The 20904-nt window shown below is 48.5% G+C and overlaps 1 long non-coding RNA gene across 2 annotated transcripts in view; it reads left to right on the top strand.

Moving 5' to 3' along the window:
- The window catches only part of LOC122458768, a 48165-nt gene that overhangs the window by 12740 nt on the left and 14521 nt on the right, over positions 1-20904 (top strand). Inside the window, exons 2-3 of one of the 2 annotated variants that reach the window (XR_006279006.1) lie at positions 9001-10762; positions 14126-14260. This is a non-coding gene — a long non-coding RNA (uncharacterized LOC122458768). The remainder of the gene's footprint in view (positions 1-9000; positions 10763-14125; positions 14261-20904) is intronic. The other variant, XR_006279005.1, reaches the window with a different exon arrangement.

The following is a 20904-nucleotide window of genomic DNA, read 5'->3' as shown; positions in this document are numbered from 1 at the left end:
TGGACAGCCTCTATCAGATTTTGCTTTTCTCAGGACCATTGGAATGAACAGGAAGGGAATAAGAGCATAATGAGGAACCATCTGATCGAGAATGAATCTGTTGCCCAGGCCTGAGATTCTCTAACCTTGCTTCAGAGCTTTGGTAGATTGTGGTTCTGTGGCAAGGCGAAGAGATCCATTTTGAGTCTCCCCCGGTTTAAGCAAATTGAGAGAGAGAGAGAGAGAGAGACCGCCCGCCCACCTGCCCTGTTGACGGACTGCTTACTAGGGCTGATGGCTTGATAACTCAGCCAGTCTGACTGCAAGCTGGGGGCTCCTGCCAAATGCGATACTTTTAAGGCTATGAAATTCTTCTCCATCCATTCTGAGAGCATTCGTCCCAATGGCTATAAAGTTCTTTGCCTGGTGCCCTGCTGATGATTGATATGAGACCACCATGGCATTGTCAGATAGCCGCATGGTCTCCTCATCCTGGGAGACCATGTTCTTGAACTGCTGTAAGGGTAATCCCCCGACTGCTCTGAGCTTGAGAAGGTTGATATACACCCTCCTGTCCTGTCTGGCCTGCATCCCTGAGGCACAGTGGGCAGGAGAACAGCTGTTAAGGAAGTGAAAAAGTTGAACCGTTCCTATATGAGTGATCCAAGGAAGGGTAACAATAATACCTAGCACTTATCTAGTGCTTTTCATCAGGAGATCTGAGTGCTTTACGAAGGAGGCCAGTATCACAGGGAAAATGTCTTTCTGTGACTGGGAGGAAGGAATCTTTTCCATCGTAGAGGTCTTGCAGTGCTTGGTCTGGTGAAACTCCAAAAAGACATTTCCATTTAAAGGGATTGTCAATGAGACCATTTGCATCAGAAAATACTACTCAGCTTCAGGGTGGCAGAATCAAGCCCTTTACAATCACGTCCTATTTAAAAATTAAAAAATTGGCAGGGAGGCTTGGTGACAAGTATAGCACCTGGAACTACTTTAAACTTTTTTAAAAAAAATATGATTAGGTTTCAAGTTGTCACTTTAAGAAATGTCTCAAATACCTAGGCTTGGCACAAAAATGTATACACTGGATTACAAAATTGATGCCTCCCACCACAAAGGGAGGCTGTGAGGTTAGGAGTGCTTTGGGGGTGGGGCGGTGGGGATATCTAGACTCAGTGAATTCTGACATAGAGTTGCAACTCCTGTCTAGGCTGGAGATTTAAATAGTAGCCTTTAGAATGCTGTAGCATTCTAGACATAGTAAATGCTTTAGAAGCATTGAACTAGGAAAAACACAAACAGCAAAAACTAGCTGTAACCAGTCCCAGAAGTCTGCATCCTTGTGATAGAGAAGCTGAAGGAGAGCTGCTGGCCTCTCAATCACGTGCATTTGAGCTTATTTGTGTAACTACTCAAGGGGTCTAATTCTCTGTTACACTAAGGTCCCCTTATCCCACTCTGGCAGCATAACAGGGACTTAGAAACATGGAGATAGCCCCCCCCCCGATAACACCCCATCCACAGGGGGCTTCCCAGGCCAGCATAGAGCTGGTGTATCTATACAGAACTCATAACTAAGTATAAGGGCTCCAGGCTGATAGCTAACTCTAAACTAGCCCTGCTCCTAACCCTCAGTGCAGGGGGCAGGCAAGATACAGCTATTCTCAGCTTCCTAGGACTGCTCAAGGGTGCCCAACCTTTGGATCGTAAACAGCCCACTGCAGCATTTCATAAGGCCCACAGCCTGCTTCAACACAACATACTAACAGCCGATTCATTAGTGTTGTGTTCATTCATCATGTTCACATCATTTTAGTTTACACAAGTGTATAGACAACACTGTACATAGGTTGTTTCTGTCTCAATATATACAAAACAAGCTGAACTTAAAAATACAAGTGACTTTAAATTTAATACAATATGTCGAATCTGTTTAGCCCACACAAGGTTGTGCTTAGGTTTACGTGGCCCTCCTGTGTAATGAGGTTGGGCACTACAGAGGATCGTAGAAAGCAGAGCATAAGCAGAGAACAGTCCTGAGGTTGCTGTAGCTTACTCTGGTGACTAGGCATGCTGCTGCATCATCCCAAAATACAGGGAGTGCAAAGGTGACTTAAAGGCACTTTAAACCCTCTTTATCTCTTAGTCCATCCTTGCACTTGGAGAAATGGTAATCTGAGCCAATGCAAGGTAAGTATGGAAGAAATCAGGTCCTAAATGTCTGCCTTTCTGCCTATTGCTGTGTATAAAACCCACATAAACAGAAGGGAATGACTCATTGACAGTTGATTGTTCAGGGGAAACCATAACATTGGCCATCCACCAAGTGCTGTCATGCGCAAAAAAAAGTAAACAAAAAAAGTAGTTAAAATATTAGTTCCCATAATCTTTCAATGATAGTGGGTGTTACAAAGTAACAAAAATGTTCAAGCGGAAATGACCATCTCTGTGTTCTGTTTGTACAGCACCTAGCAGAGTGGGGTTCTGGGACATGACTGTGGCTTCTAAGCATTATGGTTATGTTACTGCTACTGTTATCTAAATTAAAGGTGTTCCCTTAAATCTTGTGTACTTTGTAGCTGTAATATATAGCATCAGTCATCTGAGTCTCTTCAAAAAAAATTAATTATGCTTCACAACACTTCTCTGAGACAGGAAAGTATTATTCCCATTTTATAGATGGGTAAACTGAGGCACAGAGAGGTTGCCCAGAGTCAGAGAGCAAAATTAGTGGTGGAGTCAGGAATAGAATTGAGGACTTCAAAGAGTGCCAGCACCCTGCTCAAACTACTAGACATCACTGCCTTGTCTGTACGCTGGTTAATTTTCTTCTTCTATAGCAACTATTTCCCTGTTTTCTTTCTTTTTTCACCCCGCCTTTCCCTCCTCAAAAGATGTATTTCAATTTTCCCCAAATGTAATGCTTAAGTAAACTTTACACATTTATTTTTCTTTAATCCCTATCCCACCCACCCATTTACCACCTGAGTACCTGGAAGAGATTTCCCAGCCCTTCCCAGTCAATCTGAGTGACCAGTCAAGTGACACAGTAGCTAGTAGCAGCCTCAGCCTGTCAGTAGGAAAAATTATTTTGCTTCTCTCCAGACAGAGCAAACTCTAGTGTATTCCAGATGCAGGAGCTGGCTCCTTTATAAATTGCTTGGGAGGAGAGGAGAGAGATCTTGGTAGCTCCAGATGTGGTGGGAGAAGCAAACTCCACTGTCCCCCACACTTATTGGTATTTGTGATTTTCCCCTTTTAAAAAAACTGCTATCTTCAAAGGGGGGCTAGAAGCCAGTGTGATGTACTAGTTAAAGAAACTCAGAATTTCTGTATTCTGGACCTGGTTCAGCAATGTACTTGAGCATGTGCCTTACATTAAGCACATGAGTGGTTCCATTGACTTCAATAGAACTAGTGTCACACTTAAAGTTAGGCATGTGTTTAAATACTGTTATGGGTTGTTAGGTTAAACTGTGTTGAAACTGGAGGGTGTAACAGCTGCCCTTCATTTGGGATACATATAAGAAACAATTAAGTTCCCTTATGGAACCAGTAGCTGAAACAATAGCAGCCTCCACCCAAAATATAGGCTCATGTCACTGCGCCAAACAAAGACACATGTGAGCAGAGGGGTTTCTCTGGCTATTGTTTTGTGAAAATTTGCTTCTGTGAAAGAGAGGCAGAAAGACCAGAGAAGCTGAGGGAAAAAGAAGCACCAGACACAGCCTGAACAAACACTGGGAGTGTGGCCCTGTGAAAAGGCTAGAAAGGGAGCCAAGTGGTGAGCTGTGAGTGAAAACACTGTCTCCTGCTGTTTGATTTCTGCTGTGTCTAAGGAAACAGGACTTCGATGCAATCCAAATTATTTACAAAGAATGTACAAAGATACCTGACTACATCATTTTCACCTTCCTCACTAAAACAACCTTCAGGGCCCTGAATTTGGATAACCACTCAGGTCAAGAGGGGTAACAGTGCCTGGATGAATCGGGGCCTCTGTTTCAGCTCTTCCACTAATATACCGGGTGTCCTTAGTCAAGTTGTTTAACTTTTCTGTGCAATAATTCTAAGCTACCTCTGAGGGGCGTTGTGAACTTTTATTAACCAATGTTTATAGAGCTTTTTACAGTCCTCAGATGAAAAGTGGCATATATTACACAGACACACACAAACTACTTTAAATGAACATTATTAAGCTTGCAAAGGTAAGCACTCAAAAGTTGGAAAATACCAGAATTAAGCTTGCCTATGCAACCTTAATTCAACTCGCTTGTGCATATGCATTATGATATTGTAACTATTACAGAGCGAGCTGAACCTTAGACCCCTTGGCAGTCCCTCATGAGTGCACCTCCCAAGTGCCAGGGTTTGCTTCCTTCAACTCTCTCAGGTAGAACCCTGTAGTTCAGCCACTATTAGACTGGCTCTCTGGGCTACAGCCCCCTTGTTTCCCAACTATGTTAACTCAAAAGGCCCAACTTACTTGCAACCAGCAAGAAACTTCCTTCCGAGAGCCTGTGACCATCCGCTGATTGAAGTGACTTAAAACAGCTTCTTTGGAATAAATTTGTTTATTCACCTAAAGGTAAATAGCAACCAGAGAAAAGGGTTAAAACCACAAAAGGCCTACAGGCCTGGGTCTTACCTAAAGCTTATCATTTCCCTCAAAGCTTGTGCAAGCCTAACTACCTCAAACCCATCCAATAGAGCTGTGTCAAAGTCTCTGTACTCCGCAAACAGCCCCAGATGACTGTACTGTCCTTCCCCCTATAAAGTGAGCGTTTTTAGCTATTTAGTGTCCTTTTGATCTCAGGCCTTCAGCCTTGTCAAACCAGCAGTGTATTTTTGGCTAATACCTGGAAATAATATGCCAGAAATTAATGGCTCAGCTATGGGCCTCTCACCAACCTTGAAGTTGTTTAGCCAGAGGTGTCTTATCTGTGGTGGTTTTCATTTCCTGTGTGCTCTTTCTAACAGCTCCTTTTGATTCAACTCCAGGTGATTAGACAGAATAATATCAAACAAGTAAATTGGGGTACACACTATGAACAAAAAATAATACAGATATCTTCCACGTTCTCCACAGATACTCTTTTTAATTACATGATCACATACTTTATATTCCATAGGACCCCTTGCTCACTCAGTGCACAAGGTGGATGGTACTTAATTAGTGAGCACCTATTTATTATTTTGCTTTATCCTCATTGTTCAATGTGTACCTCCAGGCCTTATTTACTGCACACTTAACATTCAAAACCTGCTATGGAGAGAATAATTAATTTCCTCCTGGGTTTTACTATGGTGCTCATCACTATAGTTCCTGAGTGCTTCCCAAAAAAATGGTTACTCACCTTTTTTGTAACTGTTGTTCTTCGAGATGTGTTTAGGTTGACCAGACGTCCTGATATTTAGTTGTTTGTCCCGCATCCCGACTGATGTACGGTTGGGGCGCCATTTGCTTTGGTGGCACTCTGGCTTTTTTTTTTTTTTTTTGCTTGGGGCGGCAAAAAACCTAGAGCTGGCCCTGGTGTGGGGGTGAGCCTGTGGCTGCCCTCCCATGTGCACGGGTGTCAGAAACTTTTTCCCTAGCAGCTACCCATTGGGCCGGCTGTGGAGCCCCCTGGAGTGGTGCAGATACGGTGCTCTATATATGACCCTGCCGGCCCGACCCCCCCTTCAGTTCCTTCTTGCCGGCTACTCCGACAGAGGGGAAGATGGGTGGGGGGGGATGGAATAGATATGAGCAACACATCTTGAAGAACAACAGTTACAAAAAGGTGAGTAACTGTTTTTTCTTCTTCGAGTGCTTGCTCATGTCAATTCCAGTTAGGTGACTTCCAAGCCTTACCTCGGAGGTGGGGTTGGAGTCAAGGAATTGCAGACTGGAGAATCGCCCTGCCAAAGGCCGCATCATCACATGATTGGTGGACGATGGCGTAGTGCGACGTGAAGGTGTGCACCGAAGCCCATGTGGCAGCCCTGCAGATTTCCTGGAGGGGTACGTGTGCCAAGAAGGTTGCTGACGAGGCCTGAGCCCTTGTGGAATGAGCCATGACAACAAGCGGAGAGACCTTCGCTAATTCATAACAAGTACAAATACACGCCGTGATCCAGGAGGATATCCACTGGGAAGAGACGGGCAAACCTTTCATCCTCTGTGCTAGAGTGACGAACAACTGGGTTGTTTTGCGGAATGACTTCGTTCGGTCTATGTAGAAGGCGAGCACCCTTCTAACGTCCAGCGAATGCAGCTGCTGCTCATGGAGGGTGGCGTGTGGCTTTGGATAGAAAACCAGCAGGAAAATATCCTGGCTGACATGGAGGCGGGACACGTCTTTTGGTAGGAAAGCCAGGTGAGGCCTAAGCTGCACTTTGTCCTTATGAAAGATGGTATATGGGGGCTCACATGTGAGGGTTTGTAGTTCAGAAACGTGTCATGCTGAAGTGATGGCCACTAGGAAGGCAACCTTCCAGGAGAGGTAGAGGAGCGAACATGAAGCTAGCAGCTCAAAGGGAGGACCCATGAGATAGGACTAAATTGAGGTCCCAGGCAGGGACAGGGGGCTTCATCGGGGGATGGATCTTTTCTAGTCCTTTTAGAAAATGTCCCACGATAGGGTGCGCAAACACTGAACACCCAGAAACGTCTGGGTGAAATGCCGAAATAGCCGCAAGGTGAACCTTAAGACAACCGAATGCCAGGCGCTGATCTTTCAGGTGCACCAAATAGTCCAGGATGCACAGGATTGAAGCCTGAAGTGGGAGTACTTGCCGTTGGGCACACCAGATAGAAAACCTTTTCCACTTTGCTTTGTAAGTGGTTCTGGTAGAAGGCTTGGGGCTTTCCGGAGCACCTGCCTCATCGGGTCCGAACAGGCAAGCTCTGCTTGGTTCAACCACAGATTCTCCAGGCCATGAGGTGAAGTGACTGAAGGTCCGGGTGGAGGAAGTGACCGTGATTCTGCGAGATGAGGTTGGAAGTGAGAGGTAGACAAATCGGTGACTGGATCGATAGGTCCATGAGGATGGGGTACCAGCACTGGCGAGGCCAAGCTGGGGCCACCAGGATGACATCTGCCTTGTCCCTGTGGACCTTGACAAGTATTTTGTGGATGAGAGGAAATGGCAGAAAGACGTATAGTAGTTGACTGGACCATGGGATCAGGCAGGCGTCCGTAATCGAGCCCTGGCTGTGAGTCCGGAAAGAGAAAAAGGTTGGGCACTTCCTGTTGGTCCGCATGGTGAACAGGTCGATTCGGAGAAACCCCCAGCTGTAGAAGATGGAGTGGATGACGTCCGGCTGAATCGACCATTTGTGTGTGAGGAACCACCTGCTCAAGCTGTCCACCAGTACGTTCTGAATGCCCAGCAGGTATGAGGCTTGGAGAAGATGGAGTTGGCTAAACAAAATTCCCATATGAGGAGAGCTTCCTGGCAGAGAGGAGACAACCGAACTCCGCCTTGCTTGTTTATGTAAAACATGGCCGTGGTATTGTCCATCAGTATCGCTACACAGTGGCCCTGCAAGTGGGACAGGAATGGCTGGCACACAAGGCGGATTGCCCTGAGCTCTTTGATGTTGATATGCAGAGCCAGTTCCTCTACTTGTCATAGGCCCTGAGTAGTCATGCTCCCGAGATGTGCTCCCCAGCTGAGTGCCGACACATCCGTTACCAATGTCAGAATGGGCTGGGGGCGGGGGTGCGGAACGGTACCCCAGCGCTTACCATGCGGGGGTCCAGCCACCATTGTAGGGAATCGAGGGTATGTCCCGGAATGGTCAGCACCATGTCCACACTGTTGCGGCCCGGGCGATACATGGACATAAGCCATGCCTGCAGGGGCCTGAGCCACAACCTGGCATGCTGCACCACATAGGTGCAGTACGTCATGTGCCAGCAGCTTGAGGCACTGTCTCACCGTGGTGGTGGGAAAGTTGCAAAGGCCTGTGATTACATGCACGAGGGATAGATGACAGGCCTCTGGGAGGAACGCTCTCACCTGGTTTGCATCCAGGACTGCCCCAATGAACTCTATTGTTCTTGTTGGGGTGAGAACAGACTTGTTGATATTCAGAATAATGCCTAAGTGGTCGAATGTGTCCCTGACCAATTGTACCTGTGATTCTACCAGCTGGCGAGACCGGCCTTGTATGAGCCAGTCGTCTATGTACGGGTAAATGTGCACATGATGGCAGCAAAGAAAGACTGCCATGCATTCGGTGAAGACGTGGGGAGTCGTGCACAGGCCGAACGGGAGAGCTGGGAACTGATAATGCGTCTTGTCTACTACGAAACAGAGAAAACGTCTGTGAGACGGGTTGATTGAAACGTGAAAATAAGTGTCCTTCATATCGTACTAGTCTCCCGAATCCGGGGGGGGGGGGGAGGAATGATCGTGCTCAAGGAGACCATTGAGTTGACAATGTGCTTGTTGAGTTCCCTTAGGTCCAGAATGGGCTGTAGACCCCCCTTTGCCTTGGGAATGAGGAAGGAGCATGAGTAGAAACCCTTGCCTCTGAGCTCCCGAGGTACCTCCTCCACTGCTCCTAAAGCAAGGAAGGACTGCTCCTCCTGGACCAGGAGTTGCTTGTGAGAGGGGTCCCTGAAAAGGGATGGGCAAGGGGAGTGGGAGGGAGCAGAAGTGGATAGACTAGCCCACCTCTACTGTGCAGAGGACCCACTGGTCTGATGTAATAAGGGACCATGCAGGGTAGAAGTGGGATAGACGGTTCAGGAAGGGAGGATAACTGGCCGGGATATGGACTGGTAATCTGTCCTCGCGCACATCTTCAAAATGGGCGCTTAGGGTCCAGAGCGGGCTTGGACTGATCCTGGCCCTGACCAGAGGGTGGACGTGATGATCTGCGCCTGGTGTATCTACTCCTCCTGCAGGAAAAGTCCTGCCTGGGCCTAGTGGGGAAAGACTGCTGCTGGGTGGGCTGAGGCTTAAATGGCTTTCTTTGAGTCACTGGGGTATGCATGCCTTAATTGTGTTCCTTTAATATTTCAGGCTATGCAACCTAGAGTTGGTCTGTTCAGCAAAGAGCCCCTGACTGTCAAACGGAAGGTCTTGGATAGTTTGCTGAACTTCCGGCGGGTCACCCGAGGACTGAAGCCAGGCATTACACTGCATGGCAATACCAGCTGCCAGTGTACAAGCTGCCGCGTCCGCGGCATCCAGGGAGCCTTGAAGAGCAGTTCGGGACACTAGTCTGCCCTCCTCAGCAATGGCCCCCAGCTCCTGCCGAGAATCAGATGGGAGCAGCTCCTTGAACTTTTGAATAGCAGAACAGAATTATAGCTGTATCCGCTAAGGATCACGAGCTGATTAGCCATCCGTAGGGAGAGGCCACCGGTAGAATAAACCTCTCTCCCAAAGAGGTCCAGACGTTTTGCGTTCCTTGATTTAGGGGCAGGCCCCTACTGACCCTGTTTTTCTTTTTCATTTACTGCATTCATCACCAGGGAGCATGGGGGGGGGATGGGTAAAAAGGTATTCATACCCCTTAGTGGGGACAAAGTACTTTCTTTTGGCCCTTTTGGCCGTGGGGGGAATGGAGGCCAGAGTTTGCCAGATTGTTTTGGCATTCGACTGAATGGACTTTATAATGGGCAGTGCCACCCTAGAGGACCCTTCTGGTGTCAGAATGTCCACCATGGGGTCCTCTTCTTCTATGACCTCCTCCACCTGGAGATTCATGTTTAAGGCCACTCGCCATAGAAGTTCCTGTAGGGCCTGGTAGTCCATGGATGTACCCGCCACCGCCTCATCAGGAGACGAGGAGGAGGAGGCAACCGGCAGAATTGGGTCCGAGACAGCCCCTTGGTCCACTGGTTCTGGTTCCTCCTGGGCACTGGCTGGATCCAGGGTTTGTGCAGAGTCCGGAGGAGGACGACTGATGGTTGCCTTGGGAATACAGGATCCAGAACAAGATGGCGGCGGGAAACCTGGAGGGCTGCCCTGGGCTTGGTGGTACGCTCAGGGAGTCTAGAACTGCCACTGGCATTGCCAGTGGGGCGCTGAAGCGTCCCGTCTAATATTGCCTGGACCTGATTGGGGTGCCTCCGATGCTCCCGATGCCCTACCCTACCTGTGGGAGAGTGACTGGAAGTGGGATGGCTAAGGAGAGGTGGTACGCTGTACTAGGGGAGGTGCTGCATCCCCTGATGGGCAGAATGGGTACCGTGTGGAGTGGCGAGATCCAAACAGTGATCAGCGGTGCTGTTGTGGAGAGCAGTACCGGGAGATTGACCAGCGCCGAGATGTTGGACTTTGCCTCGGTGGAGAGCGGCCACGGGAATGCGACCACGACTGATGCCATGCTGGGGAACGGTTCCGTGGTGGAGAGCAGTGCCACGATGGAGAGTGGTTTCACGAACTGTGTTGCGGAGAGGTGTGGGGCCGCGACAGGGAGCAGTGCCTCAGCACGGACCAGTATTGGTTTGAGCAGTGCCGTGGGCTCTCAGACTTTGACCTAGACCTCAAGTGGGACCATGACGTGTCACCCAATGATCACCTTGAGCGGGAGCAGCTCCGAGGATCGGGGCTGTGAGACCAGTGCCGTGAATCAGAGCGGCGCAGAGCACGGGTGCAGTGCAGGGACTCAGAGCAGTGCCAGGACTCAGAGTGGCGTGGTGATGCTGGTCTGGGGGCAGAAGGCCCAAAGATTGCTGGTTTGCCTCTTGACTGTGCTGGGGCTCGAGATGGTGTAGGCCTCGAGACCGGAGACTTGGATGCCTTCATCTCAATGAACCCTCTGGCAGCCTCAAAGGTGTCGGGTGTGAAAGGCAGTGTGACCTCCTCCACCTGCAGCTGCAGGGAGTCCGGCGGTATGGGGCTTCCCGGGGAGGTGGAGGCTTGTAGAGGATGAGGCCTACTGGAAGGTCCCTGGTCCGCACCATGTCCTGTCGGGGGTGCGACTACCGCCTCAGGTCTTTGTGGGGGCTTCTCCATAACCTGCTTTTTACAAGTGGCCAGCAAGTGAGAACGGTGCTGGGGAGAGTGCTTTTGGGCCCCAGCAGACTGCCAGGCCCTAGAGGGGTGGGCCAAGTCCTTTTTCGGAGCTGTGGACGGCACCTCTGGAGGAGCGCACCGAGGCACTCAGGGCCGAGTATTGTGGCGGATGGAGAGCAGACTCCATGAGGAGTTGTTTGAGTCTAATGTCCCTCTCCTTTCTAGTGCAAGGTTTAAACGCTTTGCAAATCCTGCACTTATCCACCTGATGGATCTCTCCCAGAAACAGAAGACAGGAGTCGTAGGGGTTGCTTGTGGGCATAGGCTTGCCGCAGGAGATGCAAGATTTGAAGCCCTGGGACGCCATGCCCCGGAGCCCCATAGGGCACTGGTTGAAGGGGGAAACCCCTTCAAGCGTTAAGGACTATACTTAACACTACAGATTACTAACACTAGAGATAAGTAGAGTAGCTAGGGAGTAGTGGAGCACTTGCAAACAAGAGATCGCTGTTCCAACAACCATCAGTGGCAGTAAGAACGAACTGAAGGGGGGTCAGGCTGGCAGGGTCATATATAGAGCACCATATCGGTGCCACTCCAAGGGGCTCCACAGCCGGCCCGACGGGTAGCGGCTCGGGAAAAAGTTTCCGACATCCATGCACACCTAACTGGAATTGATATGAACAAGCACTCGAACTTTAATTTATCTTCACAAAACCTCTGAGGTGAGGGGGTGATTTATTCCTGTTTTACAGTTGGGGAGATGAGGCACAGAAAGATTAAGGTCAAAAGTATTCACTAATTTTGGGTGCCCAATTTGGAGAGACTTTTTAACGAGTACTCCACATTATATAGCACCTTATTTGTTCAAAGCACAGCCCCCATTGACTTCAGTTGAAGCTGTGAGTGTTCAGCACTTCTGCAAAACAGGCTCAGGCTAGAGTCCAAGTTGGGCACATAGAAAATGAGGAAGACACAACTAGTGACCACCTATGAAAAGGTTGGTGTAAGTGATTTGACTATAGGGTATCTATGGCAGAGTCAGGGATAGAAACCAATTCCTCAAGGCAGCATTAAACTGCCTTAACCATGAGAGCATTCTTTCTCTTTTTACAATCCCCTGCTTCATTCATTGTGCACCTTCCAACTTCTGCAACAAATAAAGCAGGGATTTACAGACAACAGCCTCCTTTCTGCACTATTCTGATTAATCCCCAGAGTAGATCCATTCTGTGCATTGAATGCGATGGGGTCCTGTGGGAAAAAATTATATATAACCATGTAATCAAAACCTATCATAATGCATTTACACAAGGATTCTGAATTAGGGTTGCTTAGGCAAACTTGCTTCTGGCATTTCCTAACTTTAAGTGCTTAATTTTGCAAACTTAATAATGTGTGTGAGATTTCACAGAGTTTTAAAAAAAGCAATCTGAAAAAACAAATTCCATCATGTGACATCACATTGAGAACCACATGGAACCTTTAGAGCCACCACCTGGATCTCTGCCGCTTGAGCTGACAGAATAATTGATAGCAATAGGTAGTCATGTCTCTGTGGACCACCACTAGGGAGAGATGGGACACTTTACAGATATTTCCTGACAGCAGAGAAATGGGGAGTGTCAGGAATCTTGGGTTCCATTCCAGACTCTGTATGGGAGTGTAACCTAGTGGGAAGACACTCTGCTGGTTTCCTCCTAGCTTGACCCTCTTCCCTCTAATGTGTCTTTGCCCTACTACTGTCTCCTTCCCTCTCTGCTCCATCTGTCTCTTTCTCCTTGCCTACTCAATCCCAGTCTCTATTCCTTGGGCTTCTCGTTCCAGTTCCATTCTCCTTGCCCAGCCAGTGCTACTCTTCCTCCTCCAAGTGTGCTGTACAAGTCCTAGTCACCCCCATGATTCCCAGTTTCTCCTCCCCACACCTAATGTCAGTCATCTTGCCCACCCAGAGTTTCCTCCCTCCTGATTCCTTGTCTGATCTGCCTCTGTCCCATGCCATTGGCTCCCAGTCCCAATTTCCCTCCCTGGGCTCCTCATCCAATGTCAGTCTTCTCCTCTCTTGCTGCTCCTTGTGCCAGGCTCTCTTCCCAGTCTGTCACTCTGTGGGGATGGTGCATGCACAGTGCAGTCATACATAGGATCCATGAGGGGATGAACCATGTTCAGTGAGGATGGACTCATCAGAGATTTTAAGATGAGAAACTCTAACAAGTCTCTATCGAGCATATATAATCTGCAATTTTTCAGAGGCTTATAACTTAGCCACATTTGGACATATTTTCACAGGGATGGCAAAAGGCCCATCTCTTAGACAAAAACCAACTCCTTGTTAAATTTCAAGTCCCTGCTCCAAAACACAGGGGCACTAGAACATTTCAAAGAAAAGATCTCAAGTATTTTTTTAACATGGGCAAAACAATGTTTTTGTCCCTAGCCTTGTTCTCAGAAATGGTTGAACCATTGTGGCTGAAATTTCCCAGAACACCCAGCGTGGTATATTTCAGCCCAAATGGTTAAAGTTGGCAAAGTTATAAGACCCTGAAAACAGGGTCTTATAATGGGAAGTGTAAAGCAACTTTAATAGGCAGTGGTCCCAGCTCTGCCTATAAGAAAAGAGAAAAACTACATTCCTTTTACAGGTTTCAGAGTAGCAGCTATGTTAGTCTGTATTCACAAAAAGAAAAGGAGTACTTGTGGCACCTTAGAGACTAACAAATTTATTTGAGCATAAGCTTTTGTGAGCTACAGCTCACTTCATCCGATGAAGTGAGCTGTAGCTCACGAAAGCTTATGCTCAAATAAATTTGTTAGTCTCTAAACTTCTATTCCTTTTACAGTGGTTCCCAAAGTGGGTTGCTATCACATTTTAATGGGGTCATCAGGTCGAGCTTAGATTTGCTGGGGCTGAGATTACAGGCTACCTGCTTGGGACTGAAGCCATGGTCCCAAGTCTTCCTTTCTGTAAGAAGTCCTTTCATTTTATTTATTCTCTGTCATTTGGTAAAGCACTATCATCCATTTTGCTGTCACATTGGTTCACAGGGCAAACCAAAAAACTACATTAACAAAAATGAGGGGCCAGTATGTAATGTCCCACATTATATCTGACTAGAAACTACTCCAGAAGCCAAACACATGCAAGTAGTTAAATTGTGGTTTGCATTTCCTCTTATTCCAGGCCTCCAATTTTCTCAAAGACAAACATTCCCAAACAGACCATCTGTTGTCGAAGAGAGCACTTTGAGGAGGAGCAGATTCTTTCCATCTCGCTTATTTCTTGGTACCCATTCCATTTTCTGAGTAGGCCTCTTCTGTAAGTAATGAATGGCTTTGCATTTATTTGGTGCAGTTGCTAAAATGCTTTATATATAATATAAACTTCCTTATATGTAAAATATGTGACTTGGAATGGAAATCAGTATAAATTAAAAATTGAAAAGCTCTTAGATTGAATATATGAAATGTCTATTTACTGACAGTAAGCAGTTTGCTTTTAAAAGGAAAGGGATATATGAATAATCACTAAATACAGTGTCAGAACAAATGTACATATTAGAAAAGTGAGGCCAAATATCAGTGATGATAGTCAATACAGGGCTAAACCTGGTGGCTTTAAATCACTACCACATTGCTCTGGGAGGCATTGTGCTTGAGGCAGGTACAATGTCTCTGAGGACACAAGAGTGCCATGGCTGCTACACCTTTGGAAAGAAAACAGCATGTACTTGCCTCGGTGTGGAATCCGTTCCATGGGCTGGCATGGAAGGATGGGCCCTCTCCTGTTCTGCAAAACTAGTGTTACTATGCCTGCTAGTGGCAGCAGTCTCTATAGTGCTGATTTGCAAAGGAGCTGAGCACTCACTGCCCCCACAGTGACTTTACATAGGGCTACAGGGACCCAGCACCTCTGAAAACCAGGGGCTATAGGCAGGCGCTTGAACAAGGGTTGCATTGACTTCTACGAGGATGTCAAGCAAATTCAAAGTGTAGGACAGTGCTGCAAAACGCCTCTGTGTCCATGTCCTCTGTTCTTTCCCAGCTTTAGAGCCCAGGCCCTCTGGTGTGCCTGCAAAGGTGCTTACATGGGGTCAGAGGAGAGTATGCCATGGAGGTGGCACTCCCACATTTTCTGCTTTGTACTCCACTCCATTCAGGTGAGGAGCGTGTGGTGCTCTGGTTGCAGCTCATTCCATCCTCCTAATTCTAACAAAAATCTGCCAAAAGGGAAAGAACGAGAGTGCTGTGAATTCCAGTAGCCAGGATCCCTCAACCTTTGCCCAGCTGAGGGCCACATTAGCAACTGGCTCAGAGCTCAAGGGCTATCACGTCTCATTTTCATAAAATGGAGCATTTTACATCTGTACTCAATTTGAATCTCGATGTGCTGCCTGCGGAGCCTGGCTGCTCAGATCAAGATGGAGCATTGCATGCTGGGACTTTATCATAATGCAGCCCACCGAGACTTAATCATATTGTTATTTGGCTACTGTTGTTGGTTGTTACATATTTACACAGGAATTGTTCCGGTGGGGCCTATTGTACTAGGTCGATACCAACATATACAAAGCTGTGTCTGGGCCTGATCCTTATATATTCACACAATGGCCTCTTTACACCACTGAGAGTATAACAGGGCCTCAAAGTGGACATTAATAAAACAGCCACTGTAAGACCCTTTTCCATGGCTGGAGCAGTATAAAGGAACCTTAGTGTAAATAAGAATCAAGGCTGTTAGTATAAAATATCAGAACCACTGTGGGCCACATTTTTCTCTACTTCTACAGTAGAATATAGAGCTCAAAAGCAGCTCAACTTTTTGTCCCTACCCTAACTAATATCCATGGAAAGGTTTAAGAATCCTGTGTTCTAGCCCCAAGCAAGATTCTTAAAGGAAATGCTTTTGTTTCAAAGAAACAAATAAATGCAAACAAATAAACAAAGCCAGTTCACCCACTCTGCGCGCTCTTTTCAAACTTGAAAGGTCAGATTCTCTTGGGAGACCACAACCCTTTTCAGAGGATACAGAAGGAAGCCCTGGGGAAATGGAACAAAAACCACATTACCACATTCTTTTTCAGTGCACACACGGCATGGGAAGAGTTAGGGTTGCCAGGCATCCAGTTTTTGATCAGAATGCCCGGTCAAAAAGGAACCCTGGTGTCTCTGGTCTGCATCGCCGACCGGGCCATTAAAAGTCCAGTCGATGGCACAGCAGGGGCCTGGGGCTAAGGCAGGCTCCCTGCTTGCCCTAGCTCTGTGCGACTTCTGGAAGCTGCTGCAAGGTCCTTGCAGCCCCTAGGCATGTGGGTGGCCAGGGAGACTCCACGCATTGCCCCTGCACGACTGCTGGCTCCGCAGTTCCTATTTGGCAGGAACTGCGACCAATGAGAGTTGCGGGGGAGGCGCCTGTGGGTGCGAAGGCAGTGCACGGAGCCTCCCTGGCCACCTATGTGTCTAGGGGCTGTAATGACCTGGCAGCTGCTTCCTGGGAGCCGCGGTAAGCGCTGCTGGGACCCTGCACCTCAACTGCCAACCCGGAGTCCCCTCCTGCACCCAAACTCCCTCCCAGAACCTGCACCCCCCACCAACCCAACCCCCTACCCCAGCCCTGAGCCCTCTCCTTCATCCCAAATCCCGCATCCCTGGCCCCACCCCGAGCCCTCACTCCCTCTCACACCCCTGCCCTAGCTCAGTGAAAGTGAGTGAGGATGGGGGAGTGCGAGCGATAAATGGAGGGGGGCTGGAGTGAGTGGGGGCAGGGCCTCAGAGAAGGGGTGGGGCATCCTTGCGTGTGGGGACATCACAGAGAAGACACAGGCCCGAGAGGAGTGGAGATTGTGGATATGGCAGAATGACCTCCTGCATGGTAAGGAACATTTCCATGTGGCCAGGGGTCTGTGGGATGCCCATAGATACTCCAGAGGGGCTCGGTGGAGTCATTGGGGTCAGTCAGTCCAGATGGTGATGAGACAGTACCGGCAGAGTAGTTGGAATCATGCTTGTAGTCGGGGTAGTCAGACTGTTTTGATACTGGGCTCCCACCATCGATACCGATGGATCCCTCTTCCTCTTGGCTTCACCCTCAAACTGGCAAGGGGTCTTTGGCACTGGTCTTGTGGGATCTGCACGCAACATCTCACCTGACTGGGCACAGTTCAGGGAGGAAACACTGCTCTTATGAGCAGTTCACTGCGGTGACCTGCTCGTGTGCCTGTGAGAGATTTTCTTACTCTCATGATGGGGCTCATCTTTAGGCTTTGGTGCCAGTGGTTCCGCACTATGAGTGGTGCTCGGAGGGGTGCTTGCAGTTGGTGGTGGCCACTGTATTGGGGGAGGTCCCTGGCCAGGATCCAAGTGTGCTCAGGGCTTCATTGCCTTCTCCATGAGTAATTGCAGAGGTGGCGTTCATGGTCCTTTCTAATACTGAGCGGAAAGGACTTACAAATAGTGCAAGTCACCAAGATGTGCACCTCACCCAGACAGTAGAGGCACCATCGGTCCTCATCACTCATACAGAAGGAACGAGGACAGGAGACACCGTTTCTGAAGCTTGGGATCCTGACCACAGTCCCTGGGTGGTGAGGGGATGACAGCCAGAGAACTTATATACTACTTTACAATAGTCTATGCTATATAAACTATCTACAAGACGAGGAACAACTCTTAGGGTACTAAGAACGAAGAAGGAGCAAAGGTTCTGACTCAGGCCATGCGGTGGTAAGAGGGAATTGGAGTCGTGTCGACCTGCACTGCCCCTTATACCTTCAACTGAGAGTCTGGGGAAACATACTACACACGTGCGGGTCAATGGACACTGCTTGGAAACACTTCCAGACTCAGGTGCCTGGTGCGCATGTGCCCCCACATGTGGAATACACCTAGGGCCCATCACTCAAAGAAGAAGAATCGGTTACCCTCTGAACCCATAGGTCCTTTGAGGTTTGGATCGGGGTGTGGCTGTGGCAGACTGGCTTGTTTGTTGGTTTTTTTACACGGCTACGAGTAGGAAGACAAACATATGAAGAGGTTCTCTTCATATTTAATAAAAACACAGCCCAATACATTGGACTGCTGAGGAAACTGGCCCTTCACTTTCCTCTCATCCTTGCCTCTTCCTATAGTCATTTGTTCCCCTGTAGCTTGAGGAAAAGATGCTTTTTGAAACCAGTGTTACAGCTGTGCTGTTCCTATGCCATTGGTCAGCCTGTCTCCTGCATATCATGCTAAACTATATCTACCTGCTGCCACACAGCTTCCTGCCACTCAGAGAGCAAATGCCATGTGGGGTAGAGTCAACCCAGCATGGCAGCTGGATCAGGAGGACCAATGCTGGCAGAAGCAGAACAACAGTTGTAATTCAACATTTTTAAATTTTAGTTTCAGAATCTTGCTGCTGTTTCCAGAGGTCCTAGCAAGTGGCAGTGGATCAGAATCCATCAGGATTTAGAAGGGAGCCAGCAGACAGTGCAAGGGCTAGATCAGGAAAGGATAGGGTTGCCAACATTCTAATGGCACAAAACTAAACACCCCTTCCCCGCCTCCTGCCATGAGGCCCTGCCCCTACCCAGTCCCTTTCCCCTGCTCACTCCATTCCCCCCTCCCTCCATCTCTCACTCTCCTCCACCCTCGCTCACTTTCACTGGGCTGGGACAGGAGGTTAGAGTGTGAGTGGGAGCGAGGGTTCCAGCTGGGGGGGGGGGGCTGCAGGCTCTGGGGTGGGACTGGGGACGAGGGGGTTGGAGTGCAGGAGTCAGATCCAGGCTGGGGCAGGGTTATGGGGTGGTGTGCAGGCTCTGGACAGGAGTTTGGGTGCAGGAGGGGGCTCAGGGCTGGGGCAGAGGTGCAGGGGGGGTTAGGACTCCAGCTGGGGGTGCAGGCTCTGGGATGGGGCTGGGGATGAGGGGTTCAGGGTGTGGGAGAGGGCTCCGGGATGGGACAGGGGGATTCGGAGTGTGGAAGGGGGTTTAGGCTCTGGCTGGGGGTGTGGGCTCTGGGGTGGGGCTGGGGATGAGGAATTTGGGGTGCAGGAAGGGCCTCCAGGCTGGGGCAGGGGGTTGGGGTGCAGGAGGGAGTGTGGGGTCCCAGTGGCGCTTACCATGGTTCCCAGGAAGCGGTTCCTAGGGTCCTGCAGCCCCTAGGTGCATGGGTGGCCAGGGAGGCTCCATGCGCTGCCTTCATGCTCGCAGGTGCCACCCCCACAGCTTCCATTGGTTGCGCTTCCCAGCCAATGGAAGATGTGGAGCCAACACTCAGGGTGGGGGTAGCGTGCGGAGTCTCCCTGGCTTTCCCATGCACCTAGGGTCCATAGGGACCTGGCAGCCACTTCTGAGAGCTGCAGGGAGCCTGCCTTAGCCCTGGGCCCCTGCTGAGCCGCTGACCGGACTTTTAATAGCCCGTTCAGCAGTGCTGACCAGAGCCGCCAGGTTCCCTTTTCAACTGGGGTGTCAAAAACCGGACACCTGGCAACCCTAGGCCAGGAGGGCAGAAACAGGATCTGGATCTTAGGCAGGAGTCAACACGTAGGGTGGGCAAGAAAGGGAATTTGGATTAGGTCTGGAGGCAGCAGCTGGGAGGGGCACCTACCAGGAATCCTTCACTTCAGATGGCAAAAAATTGAAGTTACACTTGTCCAATCTGTTTCTGTAATTCCATCTCTTTTTGTTAAGAGCTCAGTATGTTGAGATGGGCAAACCGATATTTCTTTTGTTCTTCTTTCATAGATTGTCTGCTTTATGTTCTGGGTGGTTTTATAATTGGGGGTGAATGAGTGCTTGTGAAATGTGTCATAGTGGTAGCACAGGCAGTTCTGTTTCAAAGCAGAACAGGCAGCAGTGGGTAAGGTTGCTAACAGTGTCCACCCAATGCAGTGTGCTAGAGGGACCAGCTCAAAGAGGGAAAAAGCTGTGCAGTCCTCATGACATTCAAGCCTTCTTGGCCTTTCAGCTCAGCCTGCCCACAAGGATCCCAGTGCTCATACGGCCACTTGTCTCTTTGAAACAGACAAACTACTCAAGAGCCATCCAACAGAAACAATGTTTGGTCTTCATCAACCTGGAATGGATTTAGTTAAGATAGTATCCCAATCTTCAAAGCTATCCATCCCCCAAGTTCTCTCTTCTAAAAAGCCAAATGTTCTGTCTAATATAATGTTTGCTTTAACTGAGAAGCAGAGATGCAGAGTCAATCCTGCTTCCGACACCACTTGGTAGGATAAATCGTAGATTATAAAGCCAGAAGGGACCAGTGTGATCTAAGCTGACCTACCACATAACACGTGTCATAAGACTTTCCTGAATTAAGACCTGTTTGAACTAGACCATATCTCTTAAAAACCATCCACTCTTGATTTTAAAATTTCCAGTGAAGGAGAATCTACCACCATAACCTTTGGTAAGTTGTTCCAATGAGTGATTACCCTCCATGTTAAAAATGTGGACCTTATATCTATTCTGAATTGTCTAGCTTCAACTTCCAGCCATTGGATCTTGTTATAACCCACACAACAGAAGAACAGACTGTAACTATGAAAGCTTTTATCATTCAGTATCACTTCAAAAATCTAATAAAACCCAGTTATGGGCAATTCATTTTGAGATACTGTTTGGAATGAGGACCAGGCAGGCTGGAAGCTTTGTCCTTGGTTTCAAAGTCAGAAATACAAATTACTTTCTTGTTCCCAAAGTTGGCACACTTATCAGAGGATATGAAAGGAAGAATTGAAGTCCATCGATGTCAGTCCCTTGCAATCAGGGGCAATAGATTTCTTGGGCTTCCCAATGGCCATTTTCAAATGTATCCCGCTCCATGTTCCAAAGGAAGGTGTGGGGGAAAATAAACTCCTTCCTAATTCCCCATATTTGATGACTTGTTCAATTCCACACATGTAGGCAAGAATCTAGTTGAGTAAATTAAGCCTCTAATTGTGTGTGTGTATATAAAGTGTGCGTCTATAGATAT

Source organism: Dermochelys coriacea, chromosome 2 (genome assembly GCF_009764565.3).
Source record: "Dermochelys coriacea isolate rDerCor1 chromosome 2, rDerCor1.pri.v4, whole genome shotgun sequence".
Taxonomy (NCBI): Eukaryota; Metazoa; Chordata; order Testudines; family Dermochelyidae; genus Dermochelys; species Dermochelys coriacea.
The sequence above is the reverse complement of the archived record's forward strand: the minus strand, read 5'-3'. Positions and strand labels throughout refer to the sequence as shown.